This window comes from Pteropus vampyrus, unplaced genomic scaffold, assembly GCF_000151845.1.
Source record: "Pteropus vampyrus isolate Shadow unplaced genomic scaffold, Pvam_2.0 Scaffold82, whole genome shotgun sequence".
In the NCBI taxonomy this organism is placed as follows: domain Eukaryota; kingdom Metazoa; phylum Chordata; class Mammalia; order Chiroptera; family Pteropodidae; genus Pteropus; species Pteropus vampyrus.
Genome location: NW_011888863.1, coordinates 7,214,216 through 7,230,824, shown reverse-complemented (window position 1 = coordinate 7,230,824; position 16,609 = coordinate 7,214,216). Strand labels below are relative to the sequence as shown.

Genomic DNA, 16,609 nt, shown 5'->3' with positions numbered 1-16,609 from the left:
CATGTCTTCATTTCTCTCTAAACTCCTTAATGGCTTCTCATACAATGACCTACTAAGATCTATATCAGATGTCTCTACTTCAACTCTCTGACATTACCTCTCCCTCATTTCACTTCTCTAATATGTCTCCCCTTGTTTTTTCTACTCCAGCCATAGGGCCCTCTTTGCTATTTCTCAAATATTCAAGCAAACACCCACTGTACAACTTTGTACTGTTTCTCCTGCTGGGAACATTCTTCCCCCACATATCTACTTATCTAATTTGTCACATCTTTTTCAGGTGTCTTTTTCCCAATGAAGTATACAATGATCCCATTGAAAAGGGTAGTCCATCACCACTCCTGCTCATCCCAATTAATAATTCACTCTCACGTTGCTTTAGTTTTTGTTCACCATTGCATTCACCATTACCCATTTCTAGCATGCAGTACATTTTATTTTTTAATGTTTACTCCCATGCTCATAATAGAATATAAACTCCATGAAGGAAATGGTGTTTGTTGTTTTGTTGATATATTTCAAACACATAAAATAAAGCTTGGCTCAGAGCAGGTGCTCAATAAATATTTGTTGAATCGTTGACTTGAAACATTACATATTTATATAAATTATTTTAACTTAGTTGTACCATTTAATGTTTAATTCTCTCCTAAACAGTATACTCAATAAATGTAAGTATTATGCCTGTCTTATTCACCATTTACTCCTAATATTACTTGGCATATTGTAGGCAATCAGAAAATATTTGTTGTATGGGTGATCACAAAATACGGCAATGATAGGTCAGCTATGAAATCTAAGTTTGGTATCATGGTCTTTAGTACAAGTGACCTCTGTGGTTTTCTTCTTTAACAGCAGGAAAGTTTCCAAAGACTTTAGTATAGAGTGATAGCCTTGGATAGATCTAGGATGAGACAAGGCTACATTTATACAGGGCAAAGGAAATAAAAGTGTGACAAAAAGACTAGTAGTTTCAGCAAAACATAACAATTAGGCAAAAACAATGGAGTCAGAGCAGACCTTAGGCATGCTAGCATAACAACTACCATAAAAAATTAAGTTTCTAGTGTTAAAACTCTGAGAATATTCTTCTAAAGTGTTCTGTTTTAAATTCTAATCTCCAAGCGTGCCTGCCAATAAGGCTCAAATTCATTAAGGAAAAACGATATGAAGATGTTTGTAAAATTCAACAATGAGCATCATTCATTCTCTCTCTCTCTTTTTTTTTTTTTTTTTTGAGGAACTAAGAAGAAACATTAGCTTTGACAGAAAACTGAACCCTCAAAGGGATATTGGATGGAAGACTCATTTTACAAAGACCTGAACTACCTGCAGGTTACAGCTAATCCAATTGGAAGTAATCATTTAAAGGTGAAAAACTGTCTCATTATCTTTAACTTTTCATCAAATTATTCTTAAGATGCTATAATTATTTTTATTATATACCTTGTAAATTAATATTTGAATACCACCAAGAAAAGGGTAGTATTTTAGAGTGAAATTTTATTAAATTTGTTCATCAAACCTGTGTGAGAAAAATGATAATAGAATGTTCTCTTCTTCCAACTCTGAAGTAGTATTGAGCCATTTTTGAATCAGTTTTTTCTTCTTGTTCAAAGAAAGAACAACTCTTCTATAGCCTAGGTACAGAAAGAGGACTAGAAGAAACTTTAGAGTAGGCTTGCTCTGTGATCCTAAAATGCTCCATAAGATTTAAGAATGGTAGTACCTGCCCCTTTCCTTCTTCTAGGTCATTATCTGGGCCTTAAAGTAATATAAGGTCAAACAGCCATATATTGGAAGAGCTATTTAGTTGGAAAGATATTCATGCTGTTTCTTGGGAACAGTAATGGGTGGTGGAAATAATATTACTGTTTTATAAAATAAGTTTTCACTTGCTCCCCCACCTCCAACTCCCACCCATCTGGCAACCATCAAAATTTCTCTGTATCTACAAAATAGTCATAGGGATGTAAAGTATAGTATAAGGAATACAGTCAGTAATACTGTAATAACTATGTATGGTGTCATATTTATCAGGGTGATCACTTCATAAGTTACATAAATGTCTAATCACCATGCCGTACACTTTTAACTAATATAATATTGTATGCCAAATGTAATTGAAAAATTAAAAAATATTTTAAAAAAGAAAATGTTCTATTCTAGAGAAGCAAAGGGTGTCTCACACAAGTATAGGCATTTTTACCATAGGAAACCTCTTACTTTCTATCTTATTTCCAGATGATATACACACCCATCTCAAGTACAGACTTTGTCACACATAGCACTTTATGTATTATGACAGTTTTATTGCTAACAAGAGAAATTACAAACCATAGCTTGAATCATAAAAGGCATCTGTTGTCATAACAAGGAGTTCTTTATTCCTTCATTAAAAATTAACTATACATTCAGCTTCCGGTCAAGATGATGGGGTAGATAAACGCTGTGCTTGCCTCTTCTCACAATCACATCAAAATTACAGCTAAATTACAGAATAGCTATCATTAGGAGTTGCTTGAAATCTAGTTAAACAGAAGTCCTACAACTGGGAACACACAGAAGAGGCTACCTCGAGACTAATCTTTTAAGGTTGAAATTTTAATTATTATCTTTAATAAAATAATAATAATAAATAAATACACAGTCAAGTCAGTTTTCCATTTTGAAGCAGTGGGTAAAACAGATGACAATTTATACAGTCACAGATTCAACCATCTTCACACAATAAGCAGTCAGACATTCATTCACTTGTGTCACATTTTCCCACAAAAATTATAAACTAATCACCAGATTATGAGTTAAAATGAAAGAAATTCTGGGAAAGAAAAAGTCATGAAATTATTATCAAGACATTTTCATAAATTATATCAAATCAGCTAAGGAGTCACTTTACAGTACTTTGTGAGAATGGAAAAATGAACTGGTGAGTGAGTTTTTCATGAGGGAGTAAGGTCAAAATATGCCTACTGGTTAGTCCACAATCTGAGAAGACAAGGTCAGTTGTGGCAACACTAGAGTAGGACCTTGCTCAATTAGGAAGTAACATGAAGGCACTTGGATACCTGCCATTGGAAGAAGACACCAAAGCAAGAGAATATTCCCAAACAGGTGATGGAACCATAGCTAAGATATATTTCACTTACTTTTACTGAGCATTTATGCAATAACTCAGAGTTTATAATATGCTCTTATATACAGTGTAGCTTATTATATTCACAGCCACATTATAAGAAATATAGGCAATATCGTCACCGCAAAGAGGGGAGGCCATCGTTCCAAATTATTAATAAAGAGTTTTTTTTCTTGTCTTTAACTTACTCATTTATTTTTAAAAAATCATTTTTTGAGTACAGGGTACTGTCATACACTTTGAGAATAAAGTGCTCAGCAAGATATGCATAATTTTTTATCTAGTGAAAATGACATTCTAGTGGAAGATTCAGATAATAAGTAGACACATAAATAAATATCATCATTCTCAATTGCAATAAATGCTATATAGAAAACAAATAATACGTAACAGCAAGTAACCTTGAATATGGTAGTGAGGAAAAACTCTTTAAAGAGATGATAAATCACAGAACTGAAGAATGTTAAATTATTAACCACTCAAACTATGGGAGAAGATTGTTACAGGAAGCTGGAAAAGAACATATAAAGGCTCCATGACAAAAAAGAAAATAAGAGGTTAGGAGATGGAAACAGTGAAGTCATGGAGGTAAAATGCAAGCCAATTCCAACTATGTCTCTCAGCTTTATTACATTTTAATTCTTTCTACAGCCAACTCTGAAGCAAATGAAATATAATCCAAAAATCTCTCAATGGGGAGATTACAAGAGGTTTTACTTATACTTGGAGGTCACCAGTGGTTAGAATGAGTTATTTTAATGATCAGTTTCTGACCTAATTAACCATTAAAGTGGCTAACCTAATTTTACTGAAAATGTCACAATTAGATTTTATAATCAAAGGGCTTCAGTTAATGAAATTATTATGGAACCCAGAAAAGTAAGTATAGTAATCAAGAGCATAGTCCTTGAAGACAGAGACAATGATTTGAATACCAGTTCTGTTACTTAGTGGCTATATAGTCTGAGGAAAGTTTCATGGTTTATTTTCCATAAAAAAGATTTATGCTACTACCATGTAGGATCAACATAGGGATTAAATGATAAAAAGCATGTAATGTGCCCTAAAATAGAACTATGTCAGAAAAAAAATGTCTCTGTCTGATCTAACATGATGAATTCTTTTTCTTTCATTGAATGTGTCTGGTCCCTCTCCTAAAATTTCTTAGACCAATTTTGCCTCAACATGGCTGCTTGTGAGTAATCCTTTTTTTTTTTTTTTTTTTAGGTGAGGCAACCCTTGGTTGACCTCACAGATTGCAAGGACCTTGTCAGCTTACAATCTCTTATTTTTAAAAAAATTTTTATGCCTACAGCACCTGGTCTTCCTAGGCGGTCTCCCATCCAAGTACAAACCAGGCCCGATCCTGCTTAGCTTCTGAGATCAGACGGGATCAGGATTGTTCAGGGTGGCATAGCCATAGACTAGTAATCATTCTTTTCTAACATGAATCTTATTGTCTTTGGATATGGACTTATTCAGTTTAATTTTTTATCTGTTCTACACAGAACCATATAGGGGATTAGGCTGATTAAGTAGGTGCCTGAAAAATCAATTTTAATTACTCTTTATTTTAGGGAGTATATATCTTCATCAATGTAATAGCATATGAAAAATCATGTTTTGATATTATTTTAGGTAAGAATTTTTGAAGAGTGTCCTTGTTTCGAATGCATCATAAGCAAAGTAAAATATGCCATTGTTATCACTCTTAAGGTTTGTGTATATAATGTACATTTAAAAATTTTAAAAACAATTTTAATAAATTTAGTAGCAAAGAAGGAATTCTAAATTTGTGTGATGAAAGAAAGAATAAGAAACTGGAGAACATAACAAATAGGATTCTGTTATACTGCATATGGTATACAAGTAGCCATTGATGATTCAGTAGAGTTTGCTTTTAATACACTGAGCCATAGTATTTTTCAAATTTGGTAATATTTAACATTCCAAATAAGATATTAGATATTACTAAATGAGTTCAAGGTTGTATGAAAAACATCAAAAAGTTTATATAGTATCTCTCAACAACTGTGATGTTATATAAACCAAATTTATAAGTCTCAGAAAGGTGTGTAGCCCATAATCTATAATTTACATATACTTTCAAACACATAAAATCTAGTATATTAGTGCTCAAATCATGTTTAAAGTTGTTTTTCCATTTGTACTATGAAGAGCTTAGAACTATTTTTAAAGTTATGCAATACAGTTTATAATATAGGGGAATTTATAAATTATGTTATCTTAGTTCCTTGAGATGCAATAGGTCACCTAGAATCTTTTGTTTTCCACACCGGTAAAGCTAATTTAATAATATAAAAACTCCTCTCACTTTGCAATGTGTAGGGACTTTCAGTTGTACATGGCATGAAGCACTTAAATAATAATACCTTTGATCAACTGTTAGGGGTGGAGGAAGGTGTTTTTAATGATGTAATATAGGAAATGTTTTGGCGCCCATATTTCTGTTCAATCAGAAAAGAGTCTTAGTGCTAAAAAGAGTATCCTAAAATTCTTCTATCACCACACAGATGTAGAAAGCAAAACAGTCGCATAGAATCCATAGTACTCATATTAAAACAAATACTTGGGCACGGTCATCCAAGAAAATAACTAAAGCAGACAATAAGCATTGTACAGAGTTGTAGAAAGTTTTCTTTACTGGACAGAGATTTGTAATTGCCCTACATATCTAATCATTTGGTCCTCTTTTAAACCAATACATATATTTCATTTTTTACATAATTGGGGGAAAGTGAATTTCTATTAATAAAAATTTTATACTTAATGTTCAAAATAAAACTGATATAAATGTTATATAATATTTTGTCTTTGAATTTTTTCTCAAGATTTGAGTTATGTTATATTGATGAATGAAGAGATTTCATCATTCAAAACCCATCAATATCTCTAGATGTTTCCTTTATCTCTACTCCTAGTGTTTGCTCATTAGTCATATGTTGGACAAATGCCACCCATGGAATGGTATAGTTTAACAGAATAAGTTGGACTGACTACCTTCAGAAAGTCTGTCCAAATACGAAAACTAGAGTTAATTATTCAAACTAAATTAGAAATCTTAAGGTCTGCCAGCTGGCCAGAAGGCCACACAAGAGACACTGTCAAGCTGCCCTTATCGATGCAGTTCCCATTCTGTGACTCCCCAACAATTATAAACAAAACTTTCTTTGCAGGAGTATCATATGCACCCTTGAGACTTTACTTCTTGCGTGGAAGCCAGGCATTAACTTGTCTTCCTCTCAGAAACACTGTGACTTGCATCTTAGAAGTGATCATAAAAAACATTCAAGTGTTTAAGAAAACACTACCAGTACATTATATAGCCCTCCGTGACTGTAGGAATGTCTCAAAATTAACTACTATTGGTTAATTGGAGGAGCTAACTAGAGGGATAACAGACTTGTTATTTATACAAATTGTGTGAGCAGTTACGGCTACAGTGCGGGCACCTAACTAAAGAAGGTGATATAAAATTTGTTTCTGACTTTAGCTGAATAGTCAATGACATCACCTTAGTCCTGAAAGTCATCATGTCAGCTCACTTTATTGACCAGGTTTGTAATGGATAGATAGATGCAGATCAAGGCAGAGTCTGTGCAACTGCTAATATAACCTTCTATACCTGGATTAATGCCTCAGTTAACTAGAGAGTTCAATACAGAAACTGAAGGAAAAACATTCCTGACTTTCTAAATTAGACCCTAATGATTTATGAGTTTTGCTTTACTGATTGGCTCTAGGACCTGTGAAGCATGGTTGAACTCAACACGGAAAGTATGAGTCTTCTGTATGAGTCCTGTTGGTAGTTGCCTTAATTAAATTTAGCTTTAGGAGACTAACAGATTTGGCTCCAGCCTCTGTCAGATTAATCACAGTTACCAACAGAGTGAGTGGCATACTTGGGAAATTTCCCAGAAGCCAAGATAGCGTAGAAAAGAATCATGCATATAATTGAGAAACAATTCTCTATTTGTCTCTCCCATTGCTACATATCTTGTTAGTGATATGCTGTCTCCTTTTTTTTCTGGATGATCTTTTCAATGATATTTGTTTCATTAACAGCCTTGAAAGAGAGTGCCACCTTATACAACAAAGAACAGGTTTGCTGACAGCCTAGGAAGGTAGTGATAGTGTCTCTTTCTAGAGAAAAGAGTAGACATGCTTATCCTCCAGTTTAATAAAGAAAATTTTCCCTCTAGGGTAAAATGACAGGCCTTCTTACTGCTCATTATAGAAGATTTGGTTTTCCTGAGCTTGCAGTCTCTCCCCTTTAACATAATTCACTATTTGTCCAGCTTCTGCCTGGGTCTATATGTGTTCGTCCTGTGAAACTTGGGGGCATAGGGAACTGATAAAAAATATGCTAATACTCATGCTGCCCATTCATGTTCCTATGAATCAAGAGTCTCATATCCTCTGCCAACATCCATGAAAGTCTGGCAGGCCAATATGTTAGTGTGGAGTAGAGTAATATATTGGATACTGCACAGTTTTTGATGTCTAGTAGAAACAATAGTCAAAAAATGGGGGGGAGTATCATTCTATAAAGCATAATCCACTTTTGTATCTAATTTAGAAATCTTATTTATCATATCTTTTTCCATTTGGTTTATAATCCGTTTGTAATATCCATTTCAAATATTTGCTATTCTGCTAGTTATTGCCTTAATTACATAATAAAAATGTGATATGTACTCACCATGTATATGAGAATTATATATTTTACAATTTGAGGATTTTGCTTTTACAATAGCCTAAGCTCACTAAGGATATGCCCTATGACTCCTACTTCCTCTCTATCTCCCCAGAATTCTTTGCAAAACTGGTATTTCATAAATTTTAAATAAATTAATGACATTTTATATATTTTTTAAATTTCCTAAGTCTATCAAAAGAAATCCAACAAGTTTTGAACCAAAGAATAAATTTATATAGCTATAAAATATCAAGAACATGGAAAAGAACAAAAAAAGAAATCCAGGCAGCTTACAGAGTTATTGCTATTACTCCTCAAATGGATAAATGAATGATTGACTAATGTATGAGAGAATGATTTAGCATTCTGACATAACTAGCTGGAATTAGAGGTTTAACTACTTGGTATTAACCATTCTCATATAATTTTTCTTGGAGTTGAAATCATGACCTTGTTTTATATATCCACTGTCATTTTTATATATTTTATATTTTAAATCAAACTCCAAAGTATATCAACTGTATAATAAAATAGCTTTAAATATAACTGTTTTCTGGAGATCATAGATCATAATTGGATATGTATGGCATCAGAGCATGTCAAAGAAGAAATTGCTCTTCTAAACACACGAACGTATGTAAATATATATTTCTAAATATAGAAATACATACACACACAGAGAGAATCTGCAAAGAAAAAAAAAAGAGTGTGTGGTTTTGTTCTTCCTTTATCTACTAAAAGCCCAAATGGGTTGAGAATAATACTGGAATACTGAAATCTTGTGAGATGTGAATGGAATGATTTTAATATTGTTTGAGTCAAAATTCCCTCAGGAGATCCTTCTGAAATTTTTCCCATGAAAAGAAACATTACCTCAGGAAAGGAAAAAATTTATTCATCACTCAATATTCTGGGCATTTTACATTCATCATTTTATTTAGTATTCACAGCAACCACAAAGGCTTATGTTATCTCCCTCAAGTTTTCAGATGAGAAACGTAGTAATTTGAGAAATGTTACACATTTGGTAAGTGTCAGAATGGTATTTTTCATGCAGTTAATCTCACTTCCAAGTCCATGCTCTTTTCACTTTCCTAAATTTTCAAAATAATCATGTCCTTTCAGATACAAATTGACGCAACTCTGAGAATAAACTAAGCAAAGTGACCATTAACCTTGTCTTCTGAGGATGCTTTAAATAGGAGAACATCTGAAAGAAATATTTTAATTTACTTAAAATTAGACAAACCATAATATATTTCTCCTGAATTTTCATTACAATTTTCAACTTTTAGTCTTGAGCACAGATGTTTTAAGTACAAAACAAGGTAGTCTTTGAGAGTCAAACCGCATGTGTGTGTTATGTGCTGTTGAGTCGTCTCCGACTCCTGACAACCCTGTCAATGAGTGATGTCTACACTATCCTGTCCTCAGCTCCCCACTTGGCTCCTGCAGACTCAGGCCTATGGCTTCTTTTATGGAGTTAGTCCATCTCATGTTTGATCTTCCTCTTTTCCTGCAGCCTTCCATTTTTCCCAGCACTATTATCTTTTCCAAAAAAGACCCTGTCTTCTCGTGATGTGCCCAAAGTAAGATAGCTTCAGTTTTGTCATTTTTGCCTCCCATAATGTTTCAGGCTTAATTTGCTCTAGGACTCCCTTGTTCATTTTTCTAGCAGCCCAGGTATCTGTAGAATTCTCCTCCAATGCCTTATTTAAATGACTCTATTTTTTCCCTAATAGCCCTCTTCACTGGGCGACTTTCACATCCATAGTAATTAGGAATATGAGGTTGTAGGTGATCTTAGCCTTGGTCATTAATAACATCCTTGTTTTTGATGACCTTTCCTAATTCTTCCTTTGCTACCCTTCTTAGTTTCAGCCTCTTCTTGATGTCATGGCATAGAAAATATAATAAAGAATTAACATTTTACTCAGCTACAAGACTAGTATGTGTGTTATTTTTTTATAAAACAATTTTAAAAAATCTGTGAATTTATATTGACATGTGCAAGTAAGCAAACAATTTACTGGCCCTAATTTTTCCAGTTAAAAGTCAAACTTATTCTCCTGACCTACTCTATAATTTTTCCTTGTTTATTACTACAGATCAGAGAAAATGGGTCTTTCTTTAGGCTCTCTCTACTGATCAGTAATTCCTTCACTATTTTTATGTATTGACTTTTTAAATGAACTATGAATTCCTATTATACCATAGCATTTCACAAAAAAATGATATTAACTACCCCTCTCTCACACACACAGTAGAAACTTAATTTTTCCTAAATTCTTAACTAAGTTAACTTAGTTAACTAAGTTAACTAAGTTAACTTAGTTAACTAAGTTAACTTATTTGGCTAACTTTAATTAGCATCCACTTAATGCTGGCCAGCGCCTCAGGAGGCTGTACAGCATAGAAACAGACACTTCACAGGAGCTTTACTGAGGTTTTCATGGCAATGGCAGGTTACATGCAGCACCTGTCCTGATTATTTTTCTAAGGCATCACAAAATCTGACATATTCTGAGGGGTGTAATTTTGAGGTTTCAATCAGTCATTTGTCTAGGTATTGAAGGAAGTCCAGAGTTTCTTTATGAAACAAATCTTGTTTTTGCCTACATTATGAGAAGCCACACTGCTGTGCAGGTGAAATCCTTCAGAAAACATGATCTAGCAGTGGTCCTCACCTTTTTGGTATCAGGGACTGGTGCTTCTATGAGAATCTAATGCCTGATGATCTGAGGCGGAGCTAAGGCTGTGATGCTAGCCCTGGGAAGTGGCTGCAAATACAGATGAAGCCGCACTTGCTCACCCACTACTTACCTCTAGCTAGCTGTGCAGCCCGGTTCTAACAGGCCACGGACTGGTACCGGTCCACGGCCCAGGGATTGGAGACAGACCCCTGGTGTATGTAAAAAATGAAATTTCGAAATCAACACTTCCTATAGTCATGTGTCTCCCACAGTATAACAATGTTTCTTAAATCAGCAACATAGAGTGTAAACAATCAAAAACAATGTAATGTCATGTGTGCTTTGTGATGCCTAATAAAAAGCTTAGCCAAAATATATATATATATATATATATTTAATAATAAAAATTAGGAAAGTGTAGTTTCAAAATGACTTGATTCTATGCCCCATCTGGTGAGCTTTGAAAAAGGCAGATTCCTGGGCCTCACTCACCATCTACACATTAGAATCTCCCTGAGATAGACCTGGAAATCTTTTCTTTTTATCTTTCCCCAGTTGACACTGAGGGTCAGTCAATCACTTTGGGAACCCTAGTGGCTATCCTTCTCTAGGTATAATAATCTCTAGATCGAGTTAGTCTTTGTACTTAAAATACAATGGCTTAGCTTTTTACCCAAACCCGTTTTCTGCCACATCATGTCTTTAACTTTAATGAAGTTATCCTTCAAGAACAATCTTGTAAAATCTACCTCTACATTCATAGTGAAATTATCCATTATGCCATTCAATGTCCATAATATAAAATCTTGAGTGAGAATTTTTAGAAAATATTATCAAAAATAAATTTCTTCTGATAAACAAATTTTTCCATTTTTTTATGTAATAAGGATGATTATAATGCATCTTGGTTCCTGATTATCTGAATCTCAGCATTAATTTTTACTCTGAGACACAGACAGCAACTTCTTCACAGTTCTGGAAGCTGAAAAGTCCAAGATCAAGGCACTAGCAGATTCAGTGTCTAGTGAGAGCGCATTTCCTGGTTCATAGTTCCCTTCACTGTGTCCTTATATAGTGAAAGGGGGCAAGAGAATTCTCTGGGTTTCTTTTATAAGAGCATTAATCCTACTCATGAGAGCTCCATCCCCAAGACATAATCACCTCCCAAGGACCCCCACCTCCAAATACTATCACAGTGGTGATTAGGTTTCAGCATGTGGATTGAGTGGAGAGAGAGAGGGGGAAACAAACATTGTGTATGGCACATAATAAACCTGAAAGATGGATATTATTATGAACTCATTTTCCAAATGAGAAAATTGATTCAAATAAATATCTTCCCTAGAGTCATGCTCTTAGTAAGTGGCTCATATACAATTTGAATACAGAACCAATTATTTTGTTTACTGTGGTATCTGCCCTTTAAAGTGATTCTTTTTTGTGTCATAAATAATTTTTGTGGGGGGTGAGTACAGGAAAAGACAAGGTAGAAAAAGAAAGAGTAATTTAATAAGTGATGCTTTTTATGCAATTGTTAATGATTTTATTAAGCTAGGATCTGACTTAATTTAATTAATTCTCCACAATCTGCAATACTAAATTGTACAAAATGTTGCAATTGTTGGGGAGGGAAAAAATTTTATCGACCCTTCTATGTTCCTCTGGCTGGTCCAAGAATTAAATTGACATAAGACAGATTAACAGGAGAAAATCAAATTTAATTATGTACACACGGGGAACCACATAAGCACAAGTGATTCTAAAGACAGACAAAATGAGGCTTATAGGCCATTTTGAGCTAAGAAGAATAGGGTAGAGTTCTGGTACTTCAAAGAGAAGGAAGGCAATTCACAGAAAGATGAAAAGAGCAAATGTTTGGTAAGCAAATATTTTCTGGGCCATACAGAAATGACGGGACACAGAAGAGAATTTTAACAAATAGACTTTGCTAGGTTCCTCCCTGTTGTTTATAACATAAACAACCAATTTATATTATACTATAATTTTCTATGGTGATAGCTCCCTTCCTAGAGTAAGTCCTCTATCAGAATTCATTTAGGCAGCTAGGGAGATCACGAGTTGTTTCTGAGTCTTTTGATTCTTAAAAACAACCACTTAAAATAAGCAATATCCCAAAACAGGCATATTTCGGTGTGACAAGTTCTGCTTCCCTTTAGTTGCTTATTATTATTTAGAAAAAAAGTAATCTAATGTATTATATTTTTGGTGAGTATTGTTTAAATTATTTCTTAACAAATATTAAAGATAATCTAAACTGCCTAAATCATGTTTAAAATACGGGCTAATTATATAACTGTATGACCAATATAATGGATCAAGTTAATATGATAAGCCAGGGGATAGTCATTCCAGACTGCCCCTCAAGATTTTTTGTTTTGGGCACTGCAGTACTAAACATGAAACTGCAAAAGGAAATGCATTCAGCAGTGGTGCAGAAAGTGGGCCAAAAGAGAATATTTTCCAAAAATAAAAGCTACTCACAACCTTCTACTCTTCATTTCCATTCCAGAACAACCTATCTTTGTGTCTTTGATTTCTGAAGGGAGTTCCTTTGTGAAGCATATACCACTTTAGTGTTTCATATTGCTTCATCTGATGAACTTCACTTGTCACCACTTTAGGCCCTAGTTAGTGTTTCATGCAGTATCCATATTTGAATGTGAAAGAGTAACAAAATTGTATTTAAAAAATGATATCAAGAAAATTAAATAATCATAAACATTAAGGCTGGACCATCTATTAGGTAGCAATCTGTTTCCTTATGAAAATAGTATTAGTTCTGACTATATACACTTACATTGCATAAGGCCAGTGAATATAGGTCTAGTATAAACAAAATTCCATAGAAAATTATGCCTATTTTAAAAAATCCTGGAAATTATGATATAATAGAGCGCATTCTTTTTAATCATTATCTAATTACCATCTTTGTCATGTGGAGAGACTCTAGAATTCCTGTTTTATTAACATAAGGGTTTAGTTGCTCTTTCTCTGATAACTCATGGAATCACAGGTCTTTGAACTATAAGGCATCGTTTAGTCTATTTTGAGACTTACAATCATATGTGTTTATTAAACATTTAAATGTGGCCATTATTTATGTATTTAAATTGTTCCCATCATACTGACTGAGATTTGACATACATATTGTAGCATTACGCAAAACAAAGGTCTGTCTGACTTTAAATCTTTTTTTGAATATTCACCATTCCAGATTACTTGCATTCAAAGAAAGTTTAATTTTTCTTTTATTACTCTTTTTAGATAGAGCATACAAAAAAAAAAGTTTCTCCACTCAAACATATAGCAACAGATCATAAACTCTGTTTAAACTAGTTAGTAGGTTAGAAAAGCACTGGCTCAAAGCCAAAGAGTATCCTTAAAACATACAAAGAAATAAATGAAAACTTGACCTCAAAACAACCAAATCAGATTATCTCTGTCTTGCCATCCATCTCTTCTACATTATAACACAATTTTTAAAAAATCATGTATGTAAAGGATGAGTAGAAAAGGATGACAATTTGAAAGTCAATATTTTTTCTCAATTTATTTATTTTATTTTTCATCAATATATTTTAGAAAATCACATCTAAAATTATATTAAAAGGAAATATATTATGACTAACTGGAGTATATCCCAGAAATGCAAGATTAGTTTAATATTCAAATTAATTTACATAATCCACCATTAATAAATAAATAAATAAATAGAGACTCTAAACTTCATTTCTGATAAAAACTCTTAGTAAACCTAAAATAGAAGAAAACTTCCTATACCCGATAAAGGTCATTTTTGAAAATCTAAAGCTAACACCTTATGTTTTGATGGAAAACCAACTGCTTTCCCTCTATCTTAGGAGCAAGTCAGGGTGACTCATTTCATCACTTCTATTTAACATTGTACTAAAGATTCTGGCCAGTGCAATAAAATAATAAAATTAAATAAAAGACATCAAGATAGAAAATTAAGGTATAAAACTATCTTTACTTATTCTAGATATGATTATCTATATAGAAAGTCTGTCAGAATCTAAAAAAATTACTAGGACTTGTACATGAGTTTGCAGGTCAATAGTGTTTGGAGTACCTGCAATAAAGAATTAAAATTTGCAACTAGTGAAAAATATTTCTATTAGCATGAAGTACATGAAATATTTAGTGATAAATTTAATGAAAAAAAATGTGCAAGATCTGTACACTGAAACTACAAATTATTGCTGAGAAAATTTAAACAACTAAATGAATGAAGAGATATACCACATTCATGGATCAGAAGACTCAATATTGTTAAGATTGTCAGTTATCCTTAAATTTGTCTGCAGATTCAGTGTATTCTAAATGGAAATCCAGTGGGCTTATATATTTTTAAATTGACATACTAATTTTACAATGTGTATGATAACACAAAGTACCTAGAATAGCTAAAAAGATGAAAAAAATTTGTAAAGAAATTATACTACCTAATTTCAAGAATTATAAAACTTCAGTAATATATATAGTATAGCATTGGTATGAAAGTAGAGAAACAGACAACTAGAACAGAATAGTCTAAAAATATGCCTTCACATAAATGATCAAGTGATTTTGAACAAAGTGTAATGGCAATTCAATGGTGAAAGGATAATATTTTCAACAAATAATGCTGGAAAAATTGGATTTCTACATGTAAAAAGTGAAACTTTATCCATATCAAATACTATATTTAAAAAGTTAATACAAGTGAATCATAGATCTAAATGTAAAAATCTAAAGATATCAAACTTCTAGGAAAATAGACAAGAAATCTTTGTGAACTGTATTAGTAAAAGATTTCTTAGATATTAATACAAAGCTAAACTATACAAGAATTGATGAATTGTACTCCATCGAAATAAAGCACTTTAATCTTCAAAAGACAGAGTTCAAAGAATGAAAATAAAAGGCAAAGACTCAGAAAACATATTTTTAAATCTTATTGATGAAGAACTTGTATCTAGTATATACACAGGGCACTCAAAATGTAATAATAAACAATACAATAAAAATTTTAAAAGTCAATGGATTTAAATCAACACTTTACCAAAGAAGATAGATATACAAATAGTAAATAGTACATACAAAATACTCAACATGATTAAGATAATTTTATGCTAATTACATAATGAAAGTAAACATCAAATTCAGGAGAAATACTTTATCAGTATAAATTTCTAAAAGTTCATCATATGTGACAGAGATTTTTACAAGTGGCATTGATATTGTTGATGTCTATTTTTAGCAATGGTTTAATGGGATATCAGTTTCTAAATTTGTCTCTTTTAAGACCCCTTTTAAAACCTAGTCGTAACATGTATTCCTCCAAAAGAATTTTGTTCAGCTAATTGTAAACACAGCCTGTTTCTTCTTATGAGTGAAAGGCCTCATGAAATGGTTAGGATAATCATATGCCCTAATTTTCCCCGGACAGTCCCAATTTCTGCTTGTTGCTCCAGCTTACTGATTAACAGCAACCTTTCACTTTCAAGAGTGTGTCTGTTAGGATGATAAATTAGATGGTCACCCTGTAAATGGCTCATTTATAAGATGTGATGGCAAATATCGTCAGACACATAGAAGTGCAATAGATTCATAGTCCTTACAATTGTTAAATTTTAGGCATTTTAAAAATTGAGTTTATTTTGTCTTAATTGATAACAATCAAGTAAATAGGAAAATATTAGTATAAACTAAACAGGCAAGTGAAAAATACTGGGAAATTAAAATTATGTTATGTGTATCTTTTAGAGAAGTACTTTTCTTCTGTCACTTCTTTTCCACTCTCCTAGCACTATCATTGTTCTTTAAAACATCTGTCATTGTTATAAGGAAATTTTCTTGTATTTAAATATATAAATACAGTTCTTGCACAGTGCCTACTGATCAGAATGTTGGCTGAAGTTTTCCAAGTTGAAAATTCATTTATAACAACATTGAGAATAAAAATGCACTTCACATATGTCAAAGCTATCATTTCATTGCCTCATTGGAGTTTTTAGTGGTTAAGAAGACTGTAAGTCA

The 16,609-nt window shown here is 32.7% G+C and overlaps 1 pseudogene; it reads right to left on the bottom strand.

Moving 5' to 3' along the window:
• Positions 1-4,442: 4,442 nt before the first annotated feature.
• LOC111741847 lies at positions 4,443-4,561 on the bottom strand (annotated as a pseudogene).
• Between the last annotated feature and the right edge of the window lie 12,048 nt (positions 4,562-16,609).